The following is a 7,906-nucleotide window of genomic DNA, read 5'->3' as shown; positions in this document are numbered from 1 at the left end:
AGACACATCAATGTGATCAAAGTTAACAGGAGGTAATTTTGACAGGTCCTTTGCAACAAAATATGGGATATTTTCTGGATCAATCTCATGTAAGAGAGTCAATATGTCTTGTACATTCGACTGGGATTTATTCAGACTCTGTCGAAGTTTAAATCGATGCGAACTACAATCTCCACACATGTCATATAATAATAGCGGCTTAATGTCATGATCATCAAATGCGTCTACACACAACTTTACGATGACTTCAAACGGCAGTATGTCCATTTTGTTCGCTGCGAAGCACAGTAGTTCGTTAATTATTATATTACCGTCAGAATGAGCCTTCTCATGCTGTGAGCTGGAACTTCTCAAACCCGATGCCTGGTCATTCCACTTGATAACAAAGCGTCGAAACACACGTTAGCACAGCCATTGTTTACTGAGGTTTCGTCTTCCACCACTTGATCAGCATGAAATCGCTTTTTGTTGCATGACGCACACAAATCCAAGTCACCTTGGCACAGAGTAACACCCTGAGATGTACCACAATCTTTACACAGCACCATTGTGGTTGCAGACGCAAAATAATCGAGAAAACATACAAGATTGCAGGAGCGAACTGAGCATGTACACGCTCACGCACATCCTATGGCTATATATATAGATATTTTGACCAGTTCATGACCTATATGCACGAGCGATATAGCGAGTGCATATACGAAGAAAACTAGTCAAAATCGAGTGGTATACCGTTGCTGGGTGTGATTATTGCTAATATATCATAACGGTATATTGAAATTCTGGCATGGAACGTCATATGCAGATTTTTGCTAAAGCTGAGAGCTCGCACATATGCCAGCCGTGGTATATCGCCAATATACCACGGTTCTTTTCGCGTCTCGGACGATCAGATTGCTGTATTTGCGCCATCAATATACTGTATGATATAATAGAGTATAATCCCCTAGTGCCTCTGCATAGAGCAAGTACAATTGCTGCTAGACTGCCATTCCAAGGACTGCTGTGAATGAAGCAAATGGCGGTCTAAATATAGTTCTATGAGTTTAGCCATCTGGCGAAGATTCAGATCCCTAACTTCGTCTGACAATGAGCGACTAGCCGCAATTCTTTCATGGGAAACAATATAAATCTCTCTCTGCCGTAGTTCGATCCGATCGTTGATATTCGCTAATTCAGTTTTGTAGTTTGGACGTCAGTTATAAGCTCTTTCCATCAGTCGCACTTTATCAAAATCTTTGTTCAGATCACGAGGGTTTCATTCATGTGAGTCAGGGCTCATCATCAAGGGCTTTGTATTCAGGATTCTTGTCATTCCATTCTATAGTTTTTAAATTCTGTCTTGGTTTACACTGGCATTTTCTCTTTGTAGTTTTAACACATCGCGAATTTGACCCTTGTCATTTGAGGTATGTCAATATCGCAAGGCTGGTGTCAGTATTGATGCCAACAGAAGTTCGAGAGCTATTGCTGCCGCCATGCCTGCTAAGAATTTATCTTAACAATAAGCAACATCCCGAGATTATTTGCGCTCGCCACGTCATGTTTTGTCCCCTTCCCATGCGTCTCTATTCTTCACGTTTGCATTGATTTTAAGGTCATCTTGCTAGAACTTCAGTACTTATGCCTTGTTAGTTTCAGAGGGCCTGAAAGGGCCACCTAGAGCTATTTGTTTGCTGGATTTTTTAAAACATTTCTTTCTTTTTTGGGATTATTTTGACTTCTTTCGGAGGGGCCGCACGATCGATTGCACAAAAATACCCACAAGGCTATGCGATCACAGGTGCTCCAAAAAGGGCGCTTACGCCTAGCGCCTAGCCTTGTTTTGCTACTGGCCTCAGGTGTATAGCCAGACATGTGGCAGGGCTCATAATGAAGCAGCATGCCTTTGCCAGAAAGGAATACTATTTCGAACTGTTGTAAAATATCTGATTATTTGTAACCGTTCGGTCGATATTAAAATCCGTTGATTGTATTTTGGTCGGAGCACAGTCCCATGCATAGGATGATACTACACACATGTTACAACATTGTCTTCAGCTCAACTGTTCATGTCCGGAAGCGTCCAGTGCAGTTGTTATCGTAAACTATAAAACTGTTGCAGTGATTACTAAGAACAGGAAGTTTATCTCAAAGGTATTGCATGATATTGTGAGTAACAGACCTGTAAAAATCTATTGATAGAAAGGTAGAAAGAGAGTCTGTCATTTCAATGCAAGGCAGTAGTCACAGAGCTAGTCGGTGGGGGATACAGTCCGCCATTTTATCTATGTAAGTTCCTAGACCGGATGATGGAGGTTGTAAGCAAGGAGTGTAATGACAATCTCATAAATGATTTCAGTTTTAAATATAACATGGTGTGTATAGCTGTGAATGTAAAGGTCCCATCCGAAAAATAAATGTTTCTGGTCTTTGACATTCAGCAAAAGTGATGCAGCGACGTAGGTTTTAGGGGCGAAAGCCGGCTGGACCCCTATTGTTATAGCTCGAGTTCTACTTTTCCTCCTCCTGTTCTTCTTCTTTTGCCGTTTCTTTGTCGACCTAGATCTCTTAAACGGCTGAACGAAACTTCTCAAACTAGCAGGGCTAATAGTTGCCAATTTGTACTCGTGCACCTGACCCTTGAAATTTTCATTGGTCACACTACCTGGCGGCCATATTCGATTTTCCAAAAACCTAAAAATGGCTTCTCCTGATGATCCAGGGGCGTAGTCGATTTGCAGTTATCCATAGAGCCAGCATAACCTAAGGTCTTTAAAAAATTGCGTGCGGTCAGGAGATTTTGGCCGCAATATTGGATTTTCGGAAAATATCAATTTAATGTTTAAAATTCTTCTTCTCCAGAACCGACACACTGATTTAGCTGAAGTTATACTCATGTCATCCTTAGAGTGATGTCTTTCAAATATGCAAAAGGCATTTGGATCTGTCACGCGATTTAGCAGCCATGCTTGATTTTCAAAAAGTCACAATTTAATCATTAAAACTTCCTCTCCAGAACCAACACACCGAAGCAACTGAAATATGACTCATATGTTTCTAAGGGTGAGCACTTTAAAGTTTGTGAAAGGCAATTGGATCAGTCATATTGTTTGGCCGGTATATTGGATTTTGCGTGAAGCGCATAGTAACTATAAGATGATGTTCAAAATCCTTCTTTACAAGAAGCAAAGACTTTCCTAAGATCAAATTTTGCACATAATATCATCAGTGTAAGAACTTGAAACCATTGTAACTGCTTGGACCCCGCCAACGCTGCTTGCAGCTTTAATTCATCTTCCTCTGCTTCTTATTCTACTTCTCCTTCTTCTTCTGCTGTTTCTTTTTCACTCTAGATCTCTTAAACCACTGAACACAAACTTCTCAAACTTAAAGGGCTGTTAGGTACCTATGACTACTCATGCACCTTACTCTTAAAATTTTGATTGGTCACGTGATCTGGCGCCCATATTCGTTTTCCCAATGGCTTCTCCGGATGACTTAGGGGTCTAGTCGATAAGAAATTTCTTGTATAGCAAGAATTTCCAAAAGGTCCTTAGAATTTGCAAATAAAATTGTGTGCGGTCACATGACCTCGGCCACCATATTGGATTTTTGAAAAATACATTTAAATCTTTAAAAATATTCTTTCCCAGAGCAAATGCACCTATTGAGCTGAAATTTTACGTGTATCATCTTCAATGTTGTCTCTTCCGAGTTTGCGAAAGGCATTTGGATCAATCCTGTGGTTTGGCCGCCATATTGGATTTTCCGAAAATCAGAATTTAATCTTTAAAAATCTTCTTCTCCAGAACCAAAACACTGATTGAACTGAAATTTTACTCATAACTTTTAAGTGCGAGCACTTTTTTACGTTGCGAAAAATATTTGGATTGGTCACGTGATTAGCTGCCATTTAATTTTGCTTAAATTTTACTCATCCTGTCCTTAGAGTGATCTTTTTCAAGTTTGCAAAAGGCATGGGGATCCGTCACGTTATTTGGTCGCCATATTGAATTTGCAAAAATTCTAATTATATTTTTCAAAATCTACTCCTCCAGAAACAACACACCGATTGAGCTGAAATTTTCCTCATATCATTCTTAGAGTGATGTCTTTCAAGTTTGCAAAATGCATTTGGATTAGTCACATTATTTGGCCGTCATATTGGATTTTGCGAAAATCTAAAAATCTAAAGTCAATCTTTAAAAAAAATTTTCTCCAGAACCAACACGCCTATTGAACTGACATTTTACTCGTGTCGTCCTTTTAGTGACTACTTCAAATTGTGAAAAACAATTGGATCGGTCTCGTGGTTTGGCGGCCATATTGGTTTTTGCAAAAAAACTACGATAATCAGCGAAAAATACAATATCGTGAAATGATGTTCTGTATAAGAACCAAAAGATCATTTGGAACTCATATTTGCATAATACTTTCATAATTGAAAGCATCTTAAACCAGTGCAACTGCCTGGGCCCTGCCAATGCCTGCTTGCGGCTTTAATTATTATTATTATTATTATTATTATTATTATTATTATTATTATTATTATTATTATTACAAGTTTAGGGGCTATAAGTATTATATAGAAATGTAATAACGCTAGTTCATTGAAGCTCTGGGAATTCTGAAAAAGAGGTGTTGTTTATTTTAATTTTGTCAAAAGGGGTGACTTCTAATTGTTGTACGTGCAGCGCAGAATTATACATAATACTGTACGGAGAGAGGGATATCATTAGGCCAAGGAGTAATTAAATGCTTGTCGGAAAAGTGACACTAAGCAGTTTAAAGCGATACCCAGCAGGCCCAGACTTTATGGATACACATTCGATCGGAAGCCACAGAACAGCGCCACAAACGGTAAAAATTAGAGAGGCACCTTTTTCATCATATAGGCAGAAATCAATGTATTATTGCCTTATTGTATTGTGCGGAGATTGTTTTAACAGCACAATGGCAAATTAACTGTAATATTATAAAAAATTACTTCAAACCATAGCATAAATGATCAAAATAGGCACGTGCATATAGAATAAAACATTTTTTTTATTTCTTGAAGTGACAAGACTCAAATAAATTACATGTACCGGTAACAAAGTTTCGGGCAAACATCTTTTACAAACTCTCTGAATATCAAAAGTAACTTATCCCACAAAGTTGCATTTTAAAAAAAGGGACAAATAAAGAGCTAAACAAAAAATATAGGAAACGAAGAGGAAAGGTACACAGAAACTGAAAAAATACAAATTGAAATGATCAAATACCTTTATTTTAAATACAATCTGAAAAATACAAACAAAATCAAAAAATGAGAAATACTGAAATCAAATGGACACCTTGCAACTTCCAGAGTCGTTGTATTCTGTAAATAGATAAGCAAAACAAGGTTATTTACATCTGTACTTGTTAGTATATATACTAAATCATAATGAAAGCATTTAGAAGTATTTCATTCTTATTTTCATGCTAAAAATTTAACTTTTCCAATGATATTTCATGTAAGATAAAACTGAAGGAAGTTTCATTTGAACATGTGAAAACATCCTAAAATGGTAAGTTTACATTTAATTCATCATTACATATACTGGACTCACCATAAAGATGACTTTTCAAGCATCAATTTTAAATTGAACAAGTCGTCGTTGATGACACAGTCCCCACTTGTTCATTGGTACTTTAATTACAAGTCCTCAGAGAGGATAGAGTCCTCTTCATTAATTAGGTCTATGATAAAAAATACTGTGATACAGATGGCGCTAAATGGCCAAGAATGAGTTCCACGGTGGTGAAAACATAAAACAAATGTAGGCCGCCATCCTAATTACAAAGGGTCATTAAATGAGTCAGTTAGTAATGAATCAACAGGATGTTGCCGAACATTTTTGTATACTATCCTAACACTGATAGATTATCACCGGTATCATATTTCATAAAGTTTGATGCAGTATTTACAAACTATGAGATCAACATCTGTACCGAGTTTCATCAAATTTGACGCAGTATTTGTGGATATATAACTCTAATTAGGAAAGTTCATTAAATAAGCAATTACAAATTAATTAAAATGACACTGATGAATACCTTTTTCATTGTTAAAGCAATGTAAGCTTAACATCTGTACCAAGTTTCATGAAATCTGATGCAGTATTTCTCGACATATCAGTCTAATTATTAAACTTAGGTAATTGACATGATACTGCTACATGCCGTTCAACAAATCGATGTGCATATGTATGACATCGGTCAATGTCCTTATACCAACTTTGAATGATACTGGTGGAAAGATGTCTGAGTTATGGCTCTGTACATGAAAAGATCATAACAAAATGGCCGCCATGCAGCCATATTTAATTTTACTGTCTAAAAAATCTATATGCATATGTATGACATAAGTCAATGTCCATGTACCAACTTTGAATAAAATCGGTTGAGACTTGCCAGATTTATGGCTTTCGACATGAAAAAAAAAGCATAACAAAATGGCCGCCATGTGGTCATATTGGATCATATCGTGAAACAAATCGACATACATATATATAACATGAGTCAATGTCCTTGTAACAACTTTGAATAAAATCGGTCGAGATATGATTGAGTAATTGCTCCGGACATGAAAAAATTGTAACAAAATGGTGGCATGGCAGCCATATCGTGTTCATATGTATGACATAGGTCAAAGTCCTTGTACAAAGTTTGAATAAAATCGATTTAGACGGGCCTGAGTTATAGCTAAGGACATGAAAAAATTGTAACAAAATGGCTGCCATGCGGCCATATTGGATCATATCATGAAACAAATTGACATGCATATGTATGACATAGGTCAATGTCCTTGTACCGACTTTGAATAAAATCGGTTGAGATATGCCTGAGTTATGTCTCCGTACATGACAAATTGTAATAAGATTGCCGCATGGCAGCCATATTGGATAATGTTGTGAAACAAATTGATGTGCATATGTATGATGAAGGTCAATGTCCTTGTACCAACTTTCAATAAAATCGGTTGAAACATGTCGGAGTTATGGCTCTGTACATAAAAAAATTGTAATAAAATGGCCGCACGGCGGCCATATTGGATCATATCACAAAACAAATCAACGTGCATATGTATGACATATCAAGTAATCCTTGTACCAAGTTTGAATGAAATCGCTCCATGTATCTCTGAGATATCTGCGTGAACGGACGGATGCATGGACGGACAAACGCACACACTGACACACGCACGGACATGACCAAACCTATAAGTCCCCCCGGACGGTATCTGTGGGGACTAAAAATACAAGCATCAATTTAGTAAAAATATGATTCATAGAAAGAACCAGATTTCAATGTTTTTATTTACATATTGGTTTGTTATTGACTTAATTAATTTGTTCTTTACATGTTTATTTTATCATGATTTATCTTTACTTTTATCACTATGGCCATCATTATTTCACGTTGCTTATTTGGTTCTGTATGAACCCCTTTGTGTTTTTGGCACTTTCAAATGACTGAGATTGGTCATCACATTATGCTCCCTTACCATAAGTTTTAATTTCTTTAAACCATTATGGCCAGGTACTTTACTATACCAGTCCATTCCCTTCCTAATCTCATGATGGATACTCTCTACACCGTTCTGTGAGGAAACCAAAGCCAAACCCTGTGTTTTCAATCTGAGGGATGACATGATCTTCTAACATATGCATTTTGGGGGGTACACTTTCATTAGGAAAGTGTTCTCTGTAATATGCCATTAAATGTGATATGTTTGAACTGAGAATGCTAATATATTCATCTGACATTCTATTGCTTGTACTCTAAAGATTATGGCAGGCTGCAAATTTTGGAAATATTGGCTTATACAGACCACAAATGTGTGCAGCCTGTTCATTCAGCTATGGGCATATTCTTGCTGTGGTCCTGATGACGCTCT

Source organism: Ptychodera flava (genome assembly GCF_041260155.1).
Source record: "Ptychodera flava strain L36383 chromosome 23 unlocalized genomic scaffold, AS_Pfla_20210202 Scaffold_24__1_contigs__length_23054250_pilon, whole genome shotgun sequence".
Taxonomy (NCBI): Eukaryota; Metazoa; Hemichordata; class Enteropneusta; family Ptychoderidae; genus Ptychodera; species Ptychodera flava.
Note: the sequence above shows the minus strand (reverse complement) of the source record.